The sequence below is a fragment of the Fukomys damarensis genome, unplaced genomic scaffold, assembly GCF_012274545.1.
Source record: "Fukomys damarensis isolate Sample0158 unplaced genomic scaffold, DMR_v1.0_HiC HiC_scaffold_22, whole genome shotgun sequence".
NCBI lineage: Eukaryota > Metazoa > Chordata > Mammalia > Rodentia > Bathyergidae > Fukomys > Fukomys damarensis.
In genome coordinates this window covers 20,833,771-20,846,140 of record NW_022900934.1, presented here as the reverse complement: position 1 = coordinate 20,846,140, position 12,370 = coordinate 20,833,771, and positions in this window count along the sequence as shown.

The window sequence follows — 12,370 nt, the reverse complement described above, 5'->3', positions numbered from 1 at the left end:
AAGATAGCAACTCAAGGCCGTTAGAACAGAACAGCCTGAGGTCGGAGAGGAAAGGCCAGGTGAGCCCTACAGCTGACTCCTTTAGATAGATGGCAGAAAACCGACCCCTTGATCCCTGGCGCACTTGGTGTGCTTGCAATCCTCTTCCCATGCCTTTAAAAAACTGTGCTAACCTGTGCTGGGCCTCTCTGAGCTGCTCAGTTCTGAGAGTGCCATCTGGCCAGACTAATAAAGATCTATTTACCAACAAGCCTGGTGTGTTCCTTCCTGGGTGACTTATGCTGCTCGTCGAGCTCTCGGAGCCTCGCTGAGCTATAGATCCCAGCATCTTGGAGTCCCATTGGGCTGTTCAAGGCTCCCGGAAGTAAGGCCCTGGATCTTGCATCCGGAGCCATCATTGGGCTATAGGACTCAGCATTGTGAAGGCCCTTTCGGCTGTTCACGCTCCGTGGAGTGGAAGTGAGACTTTAGGTCTTACACAATCTGGTTAACAATTTGAATAATATATTTTATTTAATAGAATACTACAGCCAAAATAATATGGCAGTATATAATCAATATTTTAAAAATTATTAATGAGTCATTTACTGTTCTTATTCTTATACAAAGTCTTTGAATCTGGTGTGTGCTTTCCTTTTATAGCATGTTATAACTCAGACTAGCTGCATTTCCAGGGTTGAGCAGCCAGACATGGCTGGTGATAGCTGTGCTCGTCAGTTCAGGTCTGAGGCAATCTGGTTTTGATCGCTCTTCAGCTGGAAGAGAGAAGCAGCAGTAGGGGGCTGAGATCCAGCAGCTCTCAAACCCCAGGAACCATTTGGAGGAGTGTGGCCTTCTGGCTCCTCAGACTGGGGTCCTCCAGCCTTTAGCAGATAAGGGTGCAGGTGCTTTTGGAAGTTTGGAAGGAGAAAGAAACGCAATTCAAATTTACATTTTCTTTTGCATTTCTTGTGCCCATTACACCAGGAAAGTCATCTTGGCTGGTTCATTTCGCCATCTTTGGTGCCCACAGGGGGCTGGCATCTAAAAAGGGCAGTCAGTGCTTGTTAATCATTGGTCTAACAGGATTCTGAGATGGATGTTTCAGCTAAGGAACTGTATAAAATTACTATTTGGTAAATTAAAATGGTTGTCTATGGCAGTGTCCTATGGTTGCACCTGATAGGATGGCAGCTGACTTAGAAGGTGTCATACTAGGTGCACAATTGAAAAAGTGACTAAAGCGTGTATGCTATCTTCCAGTTGCTGGGTACTAACAGTATAGAATGAGAAATTAAAGAAAAGTGGAACTATGAATTGTATGGCCTAGGGCAGAACAGGGCTATAAGTCACCCTCTGTCCCCAAGAGGAAGAGATGGGTGGGAGCCTCTGTGTCTCATCTCAACTAAGGAAGAGGAGCTTCAGTGAATCATTTGATCATTGTCAGTTAGGTCAGGGGAGCACAGGGGCCTGACCACTCCTGAGTCAAATGCTCACAGTGTCTTTCGACAAGTGTAGAATCCGTAGCACAGATGTTTCTGCCTGGTGCCCAGGAAGTCCTGTCCAAGAGGGAGATGACAAGGATGAAGGGGTCCAACAGAGAGCCTGTCATCGACAGGCAGCTCAGAGTTAGGAGGGGAGTCTCCGAAGTACCCATGAAAGGCTCAGCATTCAGTACCTACCCAGCCTGCAGAGGGCACAGACTTCTCGCAACAGTACTCATTAGAGGAGCTGACCCTGCCCTTTATGCTTTGTTCCACAGGTTGTGCTCCTGGAGGCCCACAGCACACCCTACCCTATGCCCAGGCCCAATTGGTGGAGAAGAGAGAAGTCTTACCTATGAATAATCATGGAAAATATGATTAGTGCATTGGACTGGACATTTAAAATAATTGAGTGGAAAATTTCCCATTTTTAGTGATTGCAAGATTTCTATTTTGTTTTGTTTTACGGTGGTGGGGCCTGAACTCAAGACAGTGCACATGCTAAGCCAATGCTCTTTCACTGAGCTACACTCCCAGCCCTGCAAGGTTTTATTATCTAAGAATGACCAGAAAGGTTAGGAGATCTGCCCTGTATTTTTCTAGGGGTGAGAAAAGATAGCAAATGTGAAGAGAAAATGAAGTTGTTTTTATGATTACATAGCAACACATTGGTTGCAATAACAACTGATTTGGGAGGACAAAATTCTACCATCGGGAGTTTGTATGTCAGAGTAGCCAAGAGCTCCCTTGGACTCTAGATTCTTTCCTTGGAGGAGTTGGAGTTGTGGCTGGCAAGGCTGATTGTTCCAAGGAGGTGATGCCCAGGGTCTAGGTAGCACCTAGCCAAGTGAGGCCTGCAGGAGTGCCAGGCCCTGTCCCCATACCTCACCACCATGCCAGCTATTTTGTTGTATCTGTCCATCCTAGTTTACTGCTTTCTTACTGTATCTCTATTACTACATCTTTCAGCAGCAACAATCTCAGCTCCTGAGGACTGGGGTGGAAACTTGTTGGAAGTCTTGGCCAGCCCAGTCCCCCAATGTCATTCAACTGCTCCCGAGCTGCCCCGTGGACTGCCATATATGGGCATGCACTGCACAATTCCTGGGAACACTATTCATATCTTAATCTGTGGCTGAAAATCGGAGATGCTGGAGGAGCATGATACCACCGAAATCACTTGACTTAAGGAAGAAAGGCATTTTCTTAGTAAGCCTCTCTTTGGTGCAGCAGAGTGACCCTAAGTGACATCTTCTAATGCTGAAATACTGGGAACTTCTAACAAAGATTCCTGGGAACCTCTCCAAAGAATAATGGGCTTGAAGGAATCCTCAACATCCCCCACCCCCAGCTTCACGAATTTGCAGAGTCATTCGAAAAAGAGACATTTTTGTCAGCAGTTGGGGACATTCTGAGAAATGCTGCCCTTCACTCCTTGAACACTCAAGCTCCCAATTCTCTAAGTTACTTTTTGAAACCAGGCCTGTGTCACATGCCTGTAATTCCAACACTCAAGAGACTGAGGCAGGAAGATCATGAGTTTGAGGTTAGCCTGGGTTATATAGCAAGACCTGAACTACAAAAAAAAAAAAAAAAATCTGAGCCAAAGAGAAGTGCTTCCATTCTTCTTTTGTAGCTCTGGGAGGTCTCCCACCTCTGCAGTGACCCACCGCAACCTAATTTGTCTCAAGGGTAAGAGGTGTTGAGCCTGTACTGGTCACCACCAATTAGGGAACTTCTGGTTTGCTGGTACCTGGGCTGCTCAGCCTGCCCCATGAGGGACAGGCTTTGTGGAGAGATGCCTGCAACAGAGACTAAAGGAAGGAGAGACAGGTATAAGGGAACCTCCAAGCGGTCACAGCTCAGCTGTCATCCGTTCACCTGTCACCAATGATAAAAGATGCAGTTAATTTCCATTGCCCCACGCTCACGTTGACCTCTCTCCAACACTATTCCTGCCCTTCAAGAGCAGCAGGACCGAGGTCATCTCTGCCTGAGATTGCAAATAGTTTTAAGGCATTTTTGTCTATATTCACAAGTGAATCGGTCTATAATTTACCTTTGTTTTTATTGAATTTATCTGATTTTAAGATCATAGTATTTATGTTAGGCTGAGGATCTTTTTCTGTAATCTGAGCAACTGTATGAGACGTATAATAAGGCTTGTTTAAAAAAGACAACATTTTGTACAATTACCCATAAAGACACGGGGGTGTGAGATGTTTTCCTTGTGGAAAGATTATTAACTACTAACCCCATTTAAAAGAAGATAAGATTTTTCAGGCGTTCTGTTTTTCCTTAAGGTGAGTTTTCAAAATATTTTCTAGGCATGTGTTCATTTTACCTGTTTTAAATTTTGCAGGGAAGAGACATCTGGGAAGATGGTGGAGTGGTGAGTGGCAAAGAAAGAGCTTCTGACATTTGATGTCCTTACATTGGAATATAGCAGCACGAGGGAAAGGAGGGAGGAAGTGGGTCCCTGGGACTCAGGAAGGATCTGAGGTGAGAACTGAAGTCCAAAAGGAAAGTAAAGAGAGAGACTGTAACAAAGAAGAGGGAGCTACCAAGCAGCGCTCTCTTCCAGAGCCCGGACTCTCCATGAGGGAACAGCTGGCCAAAACTGCAGATGTACAGTGACGACCCCAGAGGCCTCCACAGAGAAACGCACCAGTGGACCAGTGCAGTGGACAAAGCAGACTGCCATGGCTGGTGAGTTATCCGGATTCAGACCTCACCCAGGAGAGGGTGACTGGCTGGTAGCCATCTTGGAAAAGGGGGCCACTGAGCTTGGAACTCAGAACAGCTGCAGACTCCATCTAGTAGCTCCCAGTGCCTCAGTGCAGGTGCTGAGTACCAGTCAGCAGGAGGTCAGGGAGTGGAGTTCAAGCCGGTAGGAGATTCATGGACTGTTGTAGGCTCAAAGACTCTGGTTCCACAGTCTCATAGTGCTGAGTACCAGTCAGCAGGAGGTCAGGGAGTGGGGTTCAAGCCGGTAGGAGATTCATGGACTGTTGTAGGCTCAAAGACTCTGGTTCCACAGTCTCATAGCCAGAAACCAGCCTGAACTTCAGAGGAACTAGAGGGACAGGCTGGCTAGGTTTATCCACTGCCTCACCATGAAGCTGAGGCTGGAGGCTGGAATTGATCAAATTGGCTCTGGACTCTGCCCACGTTGCCTAACAAAGGGGCAGGCTGGCTGGGTTTATCCACTGCCTCACCGTGAAGCTGAGGCTGGAGGCTGGAATTGATCAAATTGGCTCTGGACTCTGCCCACGTTGCCTAACAGTGACAGCAGAGATCTTGAATTGGATGTCTGGAGGTTTTTTTAATATTTTTTCTCATTTTTTTCTTTTTCTTTCTAGTTCTTGTTTTGTTTAGTTTTTTCTCAGTTGTTTGAACACAGTTTCTAGTTTTTTGTTATTATGGTTCTGTTCTGTTCTTGATTTTATTTTTTCCTTTTCTCTTTCCCATCTGCTTCACCAGTTTCCTAAAGTTTGTCCTCCAGCCTTGCTTCTGACCTCTTCCCCTTCTATTTCTGTTTTATACCCCCAAACCCATTTAAATCTTAGCCTCTAAGGGTAAAAAAGCCATATTAAAGGCCACAAGTTTTCACATTCTAGGCTGTATTGATGCTACTGTTATTGTTGATTGTACTACTTTAGCCAAGGTGATATAATTGTGCTAAATAGTTGTACCAAGACTGAGATTGCCTAAGGGTCTTAGAAAAGAAAACCTACAGTCCAGTGCCAAAGAACTGGCAGCTGGGCCATGTAGGCAGAAACTTCTCATCCTCAATAAATTTAAGAGGTAGGATCCTCAACAGGCTCAAAACCCAAAAGCCAGCTACACCGGGAAGACACTTCTGAGAAGTAGTCATTTCCTGAGTATTCTGAATACTGGCAATAAAGCTACATGCTATAAGCAATTCACAAGCATCAACTCAGGAATCAAAATTAAAAAGAAAATGAGAAGACATTTAAACAAGATGCAATCCCTATAGACTTTCAGCTCTCCAAAGGCAAGCTCCGGGGGCAAAGAAGTGGGACAATCTGAAAGCCTGGACTCTCTGAAGTGGTAACAGCAGAAGAAACAAAGCAAACAAATGAGCCTCTAGAAAAAAATCAAAGCAGCAATTATTTCCCAGATAACTACAGAGATAGTGACCAGAATGAAAGGTACAGATAAAACAATAGAGGAGCACAGGAACATGATGGAAGTCATGAACACCCAGCATAGGAAAGAAATGGAATCTGTAAAACATATTCAAACAGATTTCCAGAAGCTTAAAAGCTTCATATAAAGTATATGCAGCAGAATGATCTAATGCAAGAAGAGAATATCAGATATAAAAGACAAGACTGGTTAGCAATCAGGAAAAGAGATTTCTTAAAAATAGTAAGGGACTGTGAGAAAGCAATCGAGTAGCTGCTAGATGATGCAAAGAAGAATAACATAAGATTGATAGGAGTCAATGAAAAAGCAGGAGCTAGCATGCAAACTGACATTAAAAACCTGTTCTCAAAAGTAACAGTAGAAAACCTCCCAAACAGGAAAAAAGAACTTGCCATACAGATAAGTGAGGCATATAGGATTCCAATGAGCCATGATAAAAAAAAAATCTTCCCCAAAACATGTAATAGTCAAGATTTCAGAAATTCAACACAAAGACAGAATATTAAAAGCTGTTAGAGAAAAGAAACAAATCACCTATAAAGGAAAGCCCATCAGAATCATAGCAGACTTCTCAACACAAACTCTCAAGTCAAGGAGAGCCTGGAGTAAAGTATTTCAAGCCCTAAAGGAAAACAACCTCCAATCCAGATTGATATATCCTGTAAAACTATCCTTCAAAATTGATGGAGAAATGAGATACTTCCATGAGAAAGAACACCTGAAGAAATTCATGAACACCAAACCAGGACTCCAAAGTGTTCTGAAGGATATTCTAGAAAGAGACAATAAGAATTATTACTCCATGAACTTCAACAGAATGAATTCTCCAGGCAAGGAAAGATATTAAGCAGAAAAGCAAAGAAGGGAGCCGAGAGCAGGAAAATAACATGACAGAGATAAGACAATACATATCACTTATAATCATCAATATTAATCATCTCAATTCACCAATCAAAAGAAACAGACTGGCAGAATGGATTAAGAAGCAAGATCCAACCATATGCTGCATACAAGAAACACATTTAATTAAAAAACAAATTTCACACTGAAAGTCAAGGGATGAAAAATAATATTCCATGCAACAGGAAACTGGAAAAAAAGTAGGGGTAGCTATTCTATTTGCAGACAAAGGAGATTTCAAGCCAAGACTGATTAACAGAAACAAAGGTTACTACATCCTGGTAAAGGGAATGATCCAAGAGGAAGAGATAACAATCCTAAATATATATGCACCAAATAGCAGCATACCCAACTATATAAAATAAATATTAATGGACATGAAAATCATATAAGCATTAATGCAATTGTGATGGGGAACCTCAATACACCACTGTCACACATAGACAGATCAACTAGACAAAAAAATCAATAATGAAATATTAGACTTGAACCAAACTTTTGAACAAAGGCACTTAGTATATGTCTACAGATTGTTCCACCCCACATCAAAATACACATTCTTTTCAGCTGCACATTGAACTTTCTCCAAAAAAGACTGTATACTAGCTCATAGAACATACTTAAGTAAATGCAAAGGAATTGAAATAATCCCATGCATATTATCAGACCATAACACAGTAAAATTAGAAATCAATGGCAAGAAAAACCACAAGAACTTCATAAACACATGGAAATTATATAACACCCTCCTGAACAACGAATGGGTCACATGAAATCAAAGAAGAAATCGGACAATTTCTACAATTAAATGATAATGACAATATAACATACCAGAATCTATGGGATATAACGAAAGCACTCCTATGGGAGAAATTTATAGCAGTGATTTCCCATATCAGGAAAACAGAGCAGGCTCAAATAAACAACCTAATGCTGAACCTCAAGCTTCTAGAAAAAGAAGAGCAAGTCAAGCTCAAAATCTCATATAAGGGAGGAAATTAATAAATCAGAGCAGAAATTAATACATTGGATACTAAGAAAATAATACAAAGAATCAATGAATCAAAGAGTTGATTCTTTGAAAAATTAAATAGAATTGACAAACCCTTAGCCAACTTGATCCAAAAAAAGGAAAGAAAAGACTCAAATTCAAGCAATTAGGAATGAAAAGGGTGAAATCACAGCAGATCTTGCAGAGATCCAGAAGATCATCAATATCCACATCAAGAACCTGAATTCTAATAAGATGAAAAATACAAAAGAAATAGACAGATTCCTAGATACATATGAATTACCAAAACTGAATCAAGAAGATATAAAAATTCTAAATAAATCAATACCAGCCAATGAAATTGAAGATGTAATTTTAAAACTACAAACAAAGAAAAGCCCTGGCTCTGATGGATTCACTGCTGAATTCTACAAGAAATTTAGAGAAGACTTAATGCTACTATTTCTAAAACTCTTTAATGAAATTGAAAGGGAAGCAATGCTCTCAAATTCATTCCTGGAAGCAAGCATTATCCTGATTCCAAAACCAGAGAAGGATCTAACCCAAAAAGAGAATTACAGGCCAATCTCCCTAATGAACATAGATGCATAAAATCTTCAGTAAGATACTTGCAAACAGAATTCAGCAAATCATCAAGAAGGTTATATGCTATGACCAAGCTGGATTCATCCCAGGGATGTAGGTATGGTTCAACTTACACAAATTAATAAATGTAATACACTATATTAACAGAGCCAAAGACAAAAGCTATCGATCCTCTCAATAGATGCAGAAAAAGTATGTGACAAGGTGCAGCACCCATTCAAAAAAAAAACCTTCAGAAAATTGCTAAAGGTGGATTTCATCTCAATCTGATAAAAGCCATCTGTGACAAAGCAATAGGCAACATCATATTAAATGAACAACAACAGCAGCAACAACGAAAAACCCTGAAAACATTCACTCTAAAATCAGGAAAAAGACAAGGATGTCCACCATCACCACTCTTCTTCAATATAGTTCTGGAAACATTAGCAAGAGCAATTGGACAAGAGAAAAAAATAAAAGGAACAAGGATAGGAAAGGAAGAAGTTGAATTATCATTATTTGCATATGACATGATACTCTATGTAGGCAACCCCAAAAACTCCACCTAAAGACTTTTAGATTTGATAAACAAATTGAGTGGCATAGATGGATATAAAGTCAACACTCAAAAGTCAATAGCCTTCCTGTGCATAAATAACAAACTCACAGAGAAAGAAATTAGAGAAACAATCCCTTTCACAATAACATCAAAAAAAAATGAAATACCTAGGAATCAATCTAATGAAGGAAGCAAAACACCTCTATATTGAAATCTACAGTACTCTGAAAAAGATCAAGAGGATATCAAAAAATGGAAGGATAACCCTTGTTCTTGGACAGGAAGAACCAAAATAGTAAAAATGGCCATACTTCCAAAATTGCAGATTCACTACAATCCCAATCAAAATCCCAACAAAATATCTCACAGAATTAGAAAAAACAATCCTAAAATTCATTTGGAACCAGGAGACCTAGAATTGCAAAAGCAGTTCTGGGCAACAAAGGCAAAGCAGGGTGTATCACAATCCCTGGTTTTAAATTATACTACAAAGCTATGGTGATTAAAAACAGCACAGTACTGGCAAAAGAACAGACCTGAGGATCAATGGAACAGACTAGAGAATGCAGAAACAACTCCAGACATATCCAGTCACCTTATCTTTGACAAAGGAGCCAAACACCTTCACTAGAAGAAAGATAGCCTCTTTAATAGATGGTGCTAGAAAAACTGGCTTTCCACATGCCGAAGATTCAAACTAGATCCATTTCTTTCACCATGCACTAACCTTAAATCAAAATGGATCAACGATCTAAATATTAAAACAGAAACACTGAATCTGCGTGAAGAGAGAATAGGTAGAATGCTTGAGGACATAGGATTACACAAAGACTTCGTGAACGAAACCCAGACCACATGGGAAATACTACAAAGAATCAACACCCGGGACCTCATCTTATTAAAAAGCTTTTGCACCACAAGAGAAACCATGTTAAGAGACAACCCATAGAATGAGAAAAAAAATTTACCAGCTATTCCAATAAAGGACTGTTATACAGAATATATAAATAACTCAAAAAAAATCAGACCCCCCCTGAAATTTAAAGACCCAGTGCAAAAATGGGCATGTGAAATGAAAAGACACTTCTCAAATGAAGAATTAGAGATGGCAAATAAATATAAGAAAAATTGTTCAACATCACTGGTCATTTGAGAGGTACAAATTAAAACAATGCTGAGATTCCATCTCCAGAAGGAATGGCTGCTATCAAGAAATCAGCCAATAACAAATGCTCGAGGGGCTGTGGGGAAAAAGAAATCCTTTTCCACTGTTGGTGGGTGTGTGGACTGGTGCAACTGCAGTGGAAATCAGTGTGGAGATTTCTCAAAAAACTAAAACTAGAGATTCCACTTGACCCAGATATACCTCTTCTTGGTATCTTCTCAAAAGAATTTAAAGCATCCTACCACAGCAAGATAAGCACATCCATGTTTATAGCAGCACAGTTTGTAGTGTCTAAATCTTGGAAACAGCTCAAATGCCCATGAACTGATGAGTGGATAGAGAAGATATGTGTTTTTTTTTAAATATATACAATGGAGTATAACTGCCACATGGAAGGATGAGCTTCAGACATTTTTAGCTAAATGGATGGGCTTTTAGACCATACTTTTAAGTGAAATAAATCAGACATGTGTTTCAATATCAAATTATTTCTCTGGTGTGAGAAACTGAATGTGAAAATAAGGACTGAGATGTATAATGGATGTTGGGAAATGAGAAGAAAGTGTTCAGATGGGAAGGGGAACACAGGCGGACGGGGAGAAAAGGAAGGGACCACAAAAAAGTGAAAACAGAAGGAAAAAATAGAAACAAAGTTTTTGTATACAGGGATGGGAGGGGGATTGAGGGGAGAACGGGATAAAATAAAATAAAATTTATTAATAAAAAAGAAAAACATTTCTTGGTATATTTTAGACATACATAATGATAACATTCATCATAGAGAATTTGTACCAACCCATGATATATCTTGCTTCTTTTCTTTTCCCATTCCTCTCCCCTCCCTTAAGTGCAAAAGCTTTGTTTCCATTTTTTCCCTTCAGTTTTCTCTCTCTTTTCTTGTCCCTTATGCAGGGAGTGCTGTGCTGTAGATCACTCTGGCCAGGATGAACTCAACTCCTCCTGTGGATGAGGCCGGGCCCCTCTAGAGGAGAACAGGTGATAACAGGGTGTGGTGGAGCCAGGCCTGGCCGAGGAGAGGACTGGCTCCCCACCCCCATTTGCTCTAAAGCCATCAAGCATGATGTCCTGCAGACCTTAGCTCTTCTCCCAGCTCCAGTTACAGACCAGCCCTTTTCACCTTCTGCTGCACTTCCCTTATCTCTACCACTATAAAAAAATGCACTGCAGTTGCCTGGTGGTCTTTTTCTCCCATCAGGAGGAAGAACCCCACCTGGCTCCACCTTTTGTCTTTGTTTTTTTTAATCTCCCACCATCATTTCTCACTCAGTGGACCCTTCAGCTATGCAGGCCATGGCATCCTCAAAGTGCATCCATTTAAGTATAAATATCTGAAACTTGTCCTTCTTTATGGCAGAATACTACTCCGTTGTATTTTTTAAAAACCCACACATCTTTATCCATTTGTCAGTTAATGGGAATTTGGTCTGTTTCCAAGATTTAGCTATTACAAAATGTGCCACTATAAACACAGGTGAGCATATATGTGGTATGATACTTTTAAATTTTTTGGAAAGATACCAAGAGGGGGAATAGCTGAGTCAAATGGAACCTCCAGTGCCTGCCTTGTAAGTACAAGGTCCCAAGTTTGATCTATAGTACCAAAAAAAAAGGAACAAAGGAACCTCCAGTTTTATTTCTTTGAGAAATCTCCACGCTGATTTCCACTGCAGTTGCACCAGTCTACACACCTACCAACAGTCAAGAAGGGTTCCTTTTTCCCCACAGCCCCACCAGCATTTGTTACTGGTTCGTTTCTTGGTAACAGCCATTCTTTCTGGAGTTAGATGGAATCTCAGGATTGTTTTAATTTGTATCTTTCAAATTATCAGTGATGTTCAACATTTTTTCATATATTTATTTGCTGTTTCTACTTCTTCATCTGAGAAGTGTCTATTCATTTCAGATGCCTATTTTTGAATTGAGTCTTCAAATTGGGGGGTCCAATTTTTCTGAGTTCTTTATATATTCTAGGTATTAATCCTTTATCTGAGAAATAGCTGAACCTATGCTGAAAATTTTTTTCCCATACTGTGGTTTGTCTTTTCGCTCTGTTGGTGGTTTCTTTTGTGGTGCAGAAGCTTTTTAATAAGATGAGATCCCAGATTCTGATTGTGATATTTCCTGTGTGATTGGGGTTTTGTTTATGAGGTCTTTGCCTTGTCTCTGTTAACATAGTGCATTACATTTATTGAATTACATTTATTGATTTGCATCCCTGGGATGAATGCTATTTCGTCATGATGTACAATCTTCTTGATGATTTGCTGCATTTTGTTTGGCAGTAACTTATTGAGGATTTTCGCCTCTATGTTCATTAGGGAGATTGGCCTACAATTCTCTTTTTTGATTAGATCCTTCTCTGGTTTTGGAATCATGGTAATGCTTACTTCCAGGAATGAATTTGAGAGCATTGTTTCCCTTTCAATTTCATTAAAGAGTTTGAGAAATAGTAGCATTAGGTCTTCTCTAAATTTCTTGTAGAATTCAACAGTGAATCCATTTGGTAGTTT